Source organism: Geotrypetes seraphini, chromosome 1 (assembly GCF_902459505.1).
Source record: "Geotrypetes seraphini chromosome 1, aGeoSer1.1, whole genome shotgun sequence".
NCBI classification, from domain to species: domain Eukaryota; kingdom Metazoa; phylum Chordata; class Amphibia; order Gymnophiona; family Dermophiidae; genus Geotrypetes; species Geotrypetes seraphini.
Genome location: NC_047084.1, coordinates 205,640,405 through 205,651,680, shown reverse-complemented (window position 1 = coordinate 205,651,680; position 11,276 = coordinate 205,640,405). Strand labels below are relative to the sequence as shown.

General features: G+C 41.2%; 1 long non-coding RNA gene across 1 annotated transcript; it reads right to left on the bottom strand.

Moving 5' to 3' along the window:
- Window positions 1-10,213: 10,213 nt before the first annotated feature.
- On the bottom strand, window positions 10,214-10,925 carry LOC117345752. Its single transcript, XR_004536501.1, has 2 exons — window positions 10,789-10,925; window positions 10,214-10,323 (listed from the first exon to the last, which is right to left on the bottom strand). It is a non-coding gene; the product is annotated as an uncharacterized LOC117345752 (long non-coding RNA).
- Window positions 10,926-11,276: the final 351 nt, after the last annotated feature.

Sequence of the window (11,276 nt, the reverse complement as noted above, 5' to 3'; positions counted from 1 at the left end):
GGACAGAGAAGTTACATCAGTTAGATTTGGGAGGGATAGATAGACAGATAGGTGGCTGGGAGAAAAGGGGGAAGGGTTGTGTAAGGCATGGTAGGTGTTAAGCAGAATTGAAGGGTCAGATAAATCTGTCGAACAGGTGGGTTTTTAGTGATTTTCTGAATAAATGGTATGTTAGTGAGTTCAGGATTAGGTCACTTAAGGTGTTATTCCAGATCCCTGCTTGAAATAAGAGTGTCCTGTTGAGGAATCTTTTGAATTTGCATCCTTTGGGGGAAGGAAATGTGAACAGTATTGTTCTACATGAAAAGCAGTGTTTGTCCTGTAGGGTGAGGTGTTTCAGGTGGGTGTGGTGCCGAAGAGAGTCTTGAAGCAGAGGCAACCAAATTTGAAGATAATTCTGGTCTTCATAGGTAGCCAGTGAAGTTTCTTGTAGTATGGGGTGATGTGGTTGGATTTTTTCAAGCCAAATATTAGTCGAACGGCTGTGTTCTGGGTAAGTCTCAGTTTCTTGATGGTTTTTTTGTGAGATCCTAGGTAGATTATGTTGCAGTAGTCCAGTGAGCTTAGGACCAGGGACTGGATCAGCAGTCTGAATGATGTGAAATTGAAGTATGGTTTTAGGGTGTGTAGGTGGTTAGGGGCTCATGACCCCTATTGCCCAGTGGCCCAGTTCACTGATAGTCTGCCCTTGCCTCAGTGACAATAATTCTATTATCCCGCTACAATATTCTAGGTAAAAAATGAAGTTCCAATTAAGTAACCAAATTTGTTATTTAACAAAGAAACTTAAGGCTGATTAGCAACAGCCACTGTGGATTGCCTGCCAAGAATAAGTGAGTCTGCTTGCATGGTCATAATTAAATCTTCAAAATGGAATAGCTGTTCACAAAAAAAGATTTTCATTGCCCCTAGCAAATCTACAAAAGTGACAGGATGGATAAAATATAAATATGGCAATTATTAATGATTAGTACTTTTTGCTATGACGTGGCCAACATTTATAAATACATGTGTAGGTACCCAGCCATCACATCCATAACTCTGGCCTGGAAAAATAGAATAAATAATAAAATAAATAACACCTTTACAATTTCTTCTAGGTATTAATTGTAATCATTGTTTGAACCATGCTTTAAAGATGACATAAGCTAAGACCAAATATGATCTGCTTTGGATGCTAATAAGAATTGCTTAGTTTTATTCAAACTTCCTTTAAAATATGTACATGCCCTAAGCTTGATGGCAACCACGACCTCCTTTAATAATCCATATTTCTATTCCATAACCCAACATTTTCTCTATAACTAGAAGTATTGCTTTACACAATAATTGAAAAAAGGCACCTCTTACTAGAAAAAAATTTCCCAGTAGGCAACCATACATTCACAAAACCCCAACCTGCTGCTTATGCCAGCATCGGCTCTTCCTGACTTTACTTCCTATACCTGCACCTAGGAAGTGACATCAGAGGAAGAGCCGACGCTGGTGCGAGCAGCAGGTTAGGGTTACTGCTCATGCTGAGAACATTAAAGAGGTACAGGGGAAGGAGAGCATGCAGCAGCAGGGAGCAGGGAAGGAGAAGATGGGGGGACAGAGAGGAGGGCGGGAAAGGGGCGCCACCATCCCGGGCACCTCTCACTCTCACTACGCCACTGGGCATGTTGTTCACTGTGAAGCAAAACAGTTCACCCCCATCCCTTCAACTGGCCTAGCATGAACCATGCAATGCTATGTGATTTACCAGCCCAATCAAGTGGCATCTGTCTACTGAGGTAGCTTTGCCACAGTTAACCGTTGTCCATAGTCCATCAAGTTCACCCCTGACTCAGGTACACCTGCCACTGCAACAACCTGTGTGCCTGGAATCATACAACTCCAGCAGTGGCAAGGTAAATGCTGAATGCTTGCTGGAGAGGCCCACAACTTCCAGGTGCCATTCTTCAGAGCTACAACCATCTTCTGTTATCTCCTTTATTCCCAACCATTTCAGCAGGGTGCTGGTCATGTCAGGAACCCAATATTACTACCATCATATCTAAAAACAGCAGGGGGGAGGGCAAGTCAAGGGGCATGGAGCCATTTTATTATTGACTGCAGTGCATCCAAGCACATCACCTCCCCATAATACAGGCAGCCATTACCCCTTTTCTCCCCCATAATCTAACATTTCCTTGCTAACTGGAGGAAATTGAGACTTCCGAAAGTATAATCTTAAAAAATAATTTGCGTCTTGCTCAAAAACAAAGGAAATTAATAAAGTAGCTCGCTCTGTGGTATCTGAAACAGAAGTTTCAAGTATTTTGGTAAGATTCAATGAGTCCGCGGTACCAGCTCCTTCACCAGGGGCGGCCCCTATTTCCTTTTTAGGAAGTATATAACATATACGATTAATTGGTGGAATTAAATCAGGAGGATATTTCAAAATTTCAACAAGATATTTTTTAAGCATTTCTATAGGGGACATTCCCAATGACCTTGGAAAATTGAGTATATGCATATTCACTCTTCTATTGTAATTTTCCAGTTGCTCTATCTTCCTACTTAGAATAGTTTTGTCTTTAACTATTTCTGCGGATAGAGTTTGTAGATCTGTCACTTTACTCTTAACCTGATTGAGTTCAACATTAAAGTGTTCCGTAGTGCCTTGGAGCTATTCTGTTAAGGTATTTACAGTACTTACAATATTGCAATTTCTTGTGAAGATTTGTATACTGTGGTGTTGATCTTCATGAAAGCTGCCCAAATGCTCTCTAACAACACCGCTGACGATTTTCTATGTTGAGAAGAATCCTCCCTGGTTTCTCCTACCTCCAGAGATTCTATCACGGCCACAGCCCCTGCTGCCGACGTCTCCCTCAAAGATAGCATAACAGGAGATACTTCCTGCTCAGCCGTAGTAGACTCCAGGCACGGCGGTGAAACAGATATCGGGTGGGGGGAGAGAAAAACCTCCCAGTCCGAAGCCCCAGTCAGGGAACCGCCGAAGCTCTTCCAGTCAGGGAACCGCCGGACATTCTTCCTATGTTGACACGGGAACCGGCTCCAATGAACTCCAGCATGGAGTGTTGTACGGGAGTAGATGTTCGAGCCGCAGGGGGCTCAGCTCGAGTAATTCCCTTTCGTTTAGAATGGGGCATGCTGCCACAGACAGAAATAAGCCTCAGGAAATAGAGAATGGCTCCCACAACAGATTGAGACTCCGAAGCTAAGCTGCTGCCATCTTGGATCTCAATAAGTGATTTTATGTAACTAATATTTAGTTAACTAGGATTTTAGATTGTAAGCCTCCTAGAAGGTTTTGACCCTTGGAGCAGGATAGTATGATTTGAATAAACTTGGAAATCATAAAAGCTTGCCTTCATAACCACAGAAATCTCTGGAACAAATTACAGTGCAGAGCCAATTATGATCCCTAGGTATTATCCCTAGGTATCCCAGAGAAACAGGGTGACCAAAAAGAAGAGTGTAATCTGAGGGGTACCTGTTACCCAACAGGTTACTGTTCTTTGTGGATTGAGTGTGAAGCAAACTACAGTAGCTACGTCTTCTAAACCAAATGTAGTGGTCCAGATGAGTGGAATAGGCTTCCTTCTTTCATTAAGCAGCATGAAAGTTTGCAAGCTTTCAAGAAATTGTTAAAACGTCATGTGTTCTGTTGTATGAAATACACAGTATGACTTTGGTATGACTACTATAAGTTATGCCTCATACCAAGCTTTGCTCAAACCAAGCGCAGCTCCTTGTGACCCCCGGGCAAGTCATGTAATACTCCACTGCCCAAAGTACATTAGATAGACTGTGAGCCTGCTGGGACAGAAAGGGAAAACACTTGAATACCTGATTTGTAACCCATTCTGAGCTCCTTTGGAAGGACGGGCTAAACAATTGAATAAATAATAAGGGTTATTGATGTGGTATACAGATGGGTCCAACAGGTATTTGGTGGGTTTTGAAGGGCTCACCATACACTATAAGGGAGTTATGGTAAGGAGTATATATGGGCTTTTATGTGCAGTTTACTGCAGTGCCTCCTGAGGTGCTCCACTGTTCTGCTGGGATCTCTATGTGGCCAGTCTACTAAAAATGTTGGCTCCTCCTACATCCCAATAGCTTGTTTTGTGTGTTTTTCTTTTGGACGTATTATTTTTTGTTGTTGTTAAATGGTACAAAAAGATAGACACACATATGAAAACCAGCCATTTTTGGAAAAAAAAAAACTAGATAGATGTGTTGCAGTTATGAACATGGCCATGGATTTTTTTTGTGTGTCTTTTGCAAAATGGCCAAACTCGGATTTGGATGTCATATTGCCAAGTTTCCAAGTTTATTAAAATTTTACTAACCCACACCAGTGCAACCTCCCCCCCTCCCCAGGGTCCCCCTCCTGAAATATACAAAAGACGACCAAAAGGTCTCCCAAATGCCAAAGGCCGTACTCATGTGGCCCTTGGGCTACGTCAGGAGGAAACCTGGTTGAGTGGGGTGGGGGAGGTGGGGGCTGGGTTTGCTCCTTTGACTGTTTCTGAAAATTATGTATTGTCGGATGCTGATTCCTTTGATCTTGTTGTATTTCTTGTTCTTTGTTCTTTTCATGTTCACAATAAAACAGGTTTGAACATAAAATCTTACTAACCCACGCTAATAGTAAACCTTCTTGGTGGCTTACAATCTAAAATTTGATACCAAAAGACAGCATAATATGAGGTGAGGAGGGAGAACTACAATTTAAAAGAACACCCTTGCACACGTCATACATACCTGCCCCAGCATACCTACACAAACATGTATAATCTTCACTCACACACATCCTGCCTACACAACCCACTTGCACCCACTTCTTCCCAAATACACCTCTACCAAACCTACAACTTTTAGAAATCTATATTGGAAAATGTATACTTAAAGGAATGCCTGCATGCTTTTTCTACTCATTTAAACACGTCAGCAAACTATATCTGATTTCGGAAACATTCCAAGAAATTCCTATTTTGTCAATACTCATGCCTCCTATTTTTTTTCAACAGCTTCCTCTTTACAAAGCTCTGTTTAACCATTCCTTAACAGGCAATGAGAATCTCCCAGTCTAGACCTTCCCCACTATATATATATTTGTTACATTTGGGATTGAATTTGCATTCTGTAATGTGTTTGTTTCTGTCCCTATGTCCTTATTAACCTCCTTTCCTCCTACATTACATCATATACCTTGTAATCTAAAATCACACTGTCTTTAATTCCCATCAAAAGAAAACAACCACATTTCCCTTGTAATCAATTAGCTGCCCATATGAAAGCTGTGTATTGAGCGCTGTTTATTTAAAAATCATTTGTGCTGTGTTTCAGCTACCTTCAAAGCAGCTTGCAACATACAAATCACAGTAATTAAACTGAAATTCACTTATTATCCTTAACTGATATCAACAGAACTGAGAAGAGGAGCTGCATTAGTGAGCAGAGTAGCTGTTCTCTGCTCCAGACCCTCTTTCCCTCCCTCTTCCCTGGAGTCTGCCTAGAAGTGAGAAGTTGGAGCAGAAAACCTCTATTGCTAGAATCTGAAAAGAAATGGTGGAACTGAAGCCCGGGAAATATATATTTATTTATTTATTTATTATTTTGATGTACCGCCCATTGACAGCCATCCTAGTGGTTCACATTCTAATCGGGTACTCTTAAGTATTTTCCCTATCTATCCTGGTGGGTTTGCAATCTGACCATGATATCCGGTGCAATGGAGGGTTAAGTGATTTGCCTAGGGCCACCTCTGCCCCTCCATGTAACCTTCTGCACAAGTGCCAGGCACAGCTCCTCCCCCTGTCTCCAGGATAATCAGCAGAAATAGCATACATTTGATTTGCATGCTATTTGCGCTGAGCATGCCCTGGAAAATCTAAATCACTAACAACCCAATATTTTTTTACTGGGTTGCCGGAGCTTTGAGAATCTAACCCTCGGTGTGTGGTAAGGAATGTTGTGGTGCTGTGAATCTTGGCAAAGGGAAAGGAAGATCCGTGTGTACGGTGTCTTTTGTCCACACCGTGCTGTTGTCAATTATCAGAGGCAAACAGTAAAGGTTGTAGTTTCAGGCTGTGGGGGGGCATGATTCATACTACAGGCAGATGTCCTGGTACATTGTCATTTGGACTTGCAGTGCTTGCTGGTTGCCTAGCATATTCCTCAGGAATGCTTAATGTCTCTTCCCAAGTGGTGCTGATGCCTGCATCTCTCTCAGTAGGCCAGTTCTCTGGATGGTCATGTTATGGTTATTTTTATTTGATATACTGCCTTTACTCCACAGATATCAAACCAGTGCACAGTACATTGACTAGTAATTAGGTACTCTAAGCATTTTCCCTATCTGTCCTAGCAGGCTCACAATCTAACATACATTCCGCAGGCTTTCACATGCTGGTGACTATGTCATGTTCTGGCCACAGTCTTAGTGTGGGCTTAGCTCTGCTGGGTCTAGCAGTATAGCCGACTTAACCTTTCTTCTGTGACATTCCTGCATATTTCCATTTCTACCCTTTTTTCATCTTTGTGATGGAAACAAGCTTTGGATTAAGCTTCCTGTTCACATGTGAGAAATAGTGTTTCTTGCTACTATCTTTTGCTGGTAATTCTCAGCTGGATCGGATGTACCCATCTGCATCTGAATTTTGGCTGCTCCACCCTGGGCCTCTGTTATAATTGGAAATTTTCAGTACCTGGGTCAGCTGGTTTACTGGCATGTCTAGATGGGTGCTCTCTTCACTGCTGGCCATGTCTGTCAGTTCAACAGTCTCTATGCTAAGACATCTAAAATCCAATGAACAGCAAACTATAATAACAAGATGGTATCTACTACACTGATAACAATATGGCCACCCATTCTGATGTGCATGATCCTACCTGCTGTGAGAGTCGCTGATAGGCCAGGAGGAAAGGGGAGAAGGCCAGCCTTTTCCTGGTGTGTTTTTAGCAAGGCAAGTTGGAACTCAACCAGAACATGTCCCACACTAATTTGCCAACACCCAAGAATCACTTGCAAGATCAGGGAACTAACACTAGAAGAGCGCTCACAACTAACCTGGATTGGAAAGGTGACCTTCTATTTTTCATTTAGGGCCAGTCTGCCAACAATCCAAGCATTCCATCTTTCTCCCTCTCCAAGATGTCTGCCAGTCAGTGCCAATTATGAAAGTTTGCGGTTGAAATACTCTCGGATACTCAGAAGTTACCATTTTGACCACCCAGCAGCGATGTGATTGCATGTCACGAAGCTAACCAGAAATATTTTGAACAACACTCAGGACTGCTTTTGAACATGCAGTAGTCGGGTCTCCTGAGGCAGGGATTGCAACGGGGCCATGTTGGGACCCTATAAACCTTGTTTTCAAGCTACGTGAACGCATCTTCATCTAATTAAAGCAGTGACTTTTTGCATGATTGAGAGAAACAGAGAAAATATCACCATTATGTTTTGAATCACCATTCCAAGTTATCAAGTCTCTGAGCGAGATCAAAAATTTTATGAAGCAGCAATGACTGGAAGGTGAACTCTTTATACAGGGAGGTTTTTCAGCCTTCCCTTCGGAGTTTCATATCTCTGAGCATTTTACATATACTTTTTTGATCACTCTCTATAGACAGATTACCTCTAGGGGTCAGTTCTTTTGATTATATATAATTATGAAAGTTTGGCTGCTGGGCCAAATACAGGGGGGAAAAAAACAGCCTTCTACAGTATATTGCACCACCAGGCTTGCATACTGTCTGTAGTGACTTTGGTTATTGGTTCAGGGAGCAAAAGGAGTTACCAGCTACCAGCTCACATCATCCCCTTTGTTCCCACTCTTCCAGGCTGGGAACTGGTCACAGCAGGACCCAACACTGAGGCCCCTAGGATATCTGGGAGCAATGGGGAAGGGGACAGGCCAAGAGGCCATGCTATATTCAGCTGCTGTGCATCCAGGCTCATCATTTCCATATTGCTAGCATTGCACACTTTGTATTTATTTATTTTAAAATGTATTGCCCGCCTAACTTCTAGGTGGGTCACAATTATACATACACAATGCATTCACGACAAAGACAGCAATTACAACTACATGCATTAACAGATAAAATATATCTTCTTTTATCACAAACTTATCAATAAAACATCCCTTCCAACTTAAAAAGTTAAAAACAATCATCTAAAATGCTTCAGAATTTTACATGGACACAAGTAACCTAGCTTAGCAACAAAACTCCTTTGGAAACAGATGAGCCTTGAGCCAGTCGCCTCAATCGTTCAACATTCTTACATAGATGTACCGTACTTGTCCTGGTAATAAATTCCACAGTCTGGCTCCTCCTATTGAGAAAGATGCATGACTTGACACATAACGTGCTGAGTACACCAACAATTGCATTGCTGGTTCTGACCTCTTTGGCATATACGCTGTTAATGCTTTTTTCAAATATTCTTTTGTCTATCCATATAAAGTTTGTTGGATTATCATTAAAACTGTATTAATAGTTATTTTGTTCAACCTGTACTAGCAACCCTACTGAGTGTCCACGCAAAGCCATTGTAATTTACTGGGAAACTGACCCAACCTCTTGTAATGTAATCCAACCTTGAACTGAATAGTAAAGGCGGAGTAGAAAAACTGATTTAACATAACATATTGTATCCTACATTTCACTCTTTGCAATTAGTTCTTAGTGGGTAAAAAAAACTAGACAACAGACTCAAGAACAATAGTCTTTCTGGACCCAGTGTTAGCACATTATAATTTCATGTTGTCTGTATACCTAATAACTTTAAGATAGTTTAACTATTACAAGCAACACTAACCTTTCTGAATTCTAATAGGGGGAAATGAAATTTAGTTTGTAATCATCCATCAGCTTCAAATTTTCTCCCAAATACTGCATTTGGATCTGTTGTTAATAACCACATGTCTCCACTTGAAAACAGCTGTCAACTGACAAAATGAGCATAAAACCTTTCAGAGTTAAAATCTAAATGTTTTATTGGATTATAAACTGTGAGAAAAGCAGCACTCTATAAATATAAACAAAATAAATATAAACCCATCAAATGCATATGTTTCAACTTTTTTTCACATTAGTCTGACATACTCCATATATATTTTTCGACAATGCAAAGCAAGAATGTACAGACATCACAGCTGCATACTCCTGCTATATAAATCTTTAAGCTAAACCTGTTAAGTTAATAATAAATGAGAGGGTTAAATCTAACCATGAGTCTGCAAATGCTACTCCAAACACACTCAGAAAACAGACTGCAATTATAATGCAAACCAATTAAGAGAAAGGGCTGTTTTCATAGAAATGACCTTCCGATTCTGAACTGAAAGTAGAAGAAAAAGTTCATATGTGACTCTCAAACCGTAGATGGAAAAGCAGAACAGTCCAAATCTCTGGATGAGTATTCTCTACCTCTCTCCCTCTTCAGTACTGATCTGTTTCATCAGGAATTCGTGAACTGACTAGCAAAATGAAACATACCTATGAGTTCAGATTGCACATAACATTTGATGTGTTGCTCCTCTCACCTTTAAATTGCACAGTAGGTGCACTGACGCATACATTGTTAAAATTAAACTACTATATGTGACCTGTTTACTAAGTGGGTGGAGGCAAATCCTTCCAAAGCGAAATTTCATCTCACATGTCATACATTAGGATTATACTGCCACACAGTTCTGATTCCAGCATAACACTGCTTTCTCTGTTTTCATTTCTCTTCTTTTTTTTTTAGCAAATATTACTCCTACTTTCATTTAAGAACCACATTGTATACTCTAGATCAGGGGTGTCAAAGTCCCTCCTCGAGGGCCGCAATCCAGTCGGGTTTTCAGGATTTCCCCAATGAATATGCATGAGATCTATTTGCACGCACTGCTTTCATTGTATGCTAATAGATCTCATGCATATCCATTGGGGAAATCCTGAAAACCCGACTGGATTGCGGTCCTCGAGGAGGGACTTTGACACCCCTGCTGTAGATGGACAGCACGATATGTGAACGCTTCCATCAAAAGTACTATACCTCTAACTTGAGGTTATAAATCTATCATGGCGTGCAATGACATCCTAAGGCAAAGTTTTATTGCTGGAAAAGCTATCAGCTTACATTCAATTTTGTTCACTACTCCTGCATTGCAATAAAGAGGCTCTTATCTTGAATTACCTGTCTTCTAAGGTGTTTATTTTTTTTTTGTTGTTGTTCTGTAGTTTCTTTTTGTTTTGGTAAATCTTCTCAGTCATTTCCACTGAAGTTTGTGTTTATCGTGGGGTTTGCTGCCTGAACAAATGCCTAGTATTATCCTGCCAAATCAAAAAGCACCCAGGCTAAATCAGATTAAACACCAAACAACCAGAGAATAAACAGCCCCCCCCCCCTCAAAAAAAAAAAAAAAAAACAACTAATGCATCGACAAAGCAATTCCTGACTGAAATCAAAAGTCATATTTTTAAGGAAAACCTCAGTTTGAGTAGAACTTCTGATGGAAAATAAGTAGCTGATGGGGAGGGTGCAACAGAGAGGAAAGATGCGTCCCTTACAACAGCTGAGATTCATGTGCACGCTGTACTGGGTGTCCAGGGTGCTGAAAAGAAAGGCAGGGAGTCAAGGGGTTATCGCTACCAGCTGAAACAAGAAACTAAACTCCAAGCACGCTGCAATAATCTACTGCTTCAGTCCACTGTTTTCCGAGCAGAGGGTCATAAACGAGCTGATCCTTACAGCAAAATACTGATTGCAACCAAAACAAGCCCAAGAGGGGCGCCTACCTCGAGCTCCTCGGCGCTTCGGGGGTCGGCGATCTTCCACAGGAGAGCTAAACCGAAAGACGTGAAGGGAAGTTTGTGGAAAAAAAATTAACCTCTCGGCTCCCAGCGTAAACTCAGCCTTCCTCTCCGGTTCATTCTCGGCATCACGCCTTCTTCACCAGTTTGATTTTGTGGGATGGATTTCTTTTTTTTTTAAGAGATGTGGTAATTATAATCCACTTTTCCACCCCGTTTGGGATTTTTAAAGACGGGTCTCGGTAATCAGGTAGGAAACAGGAGAATTCACTCAATCTTATATTTCTTCTGCAATAATCTAGGAAACAGTGACTTGCTGCATCCTAAATTGGAAAAAAAAAAAAAAAAAATTGCTTCCCTGTACAGCATCATGCGGCAAATTCCAAGCAAATGTGTTCAAACTGATGTGTGAGAGAGTAAACGACAGAAGCCTCTCACGCTTACTCTGGCAGCCAATTTGGCGCCAGGCAAAG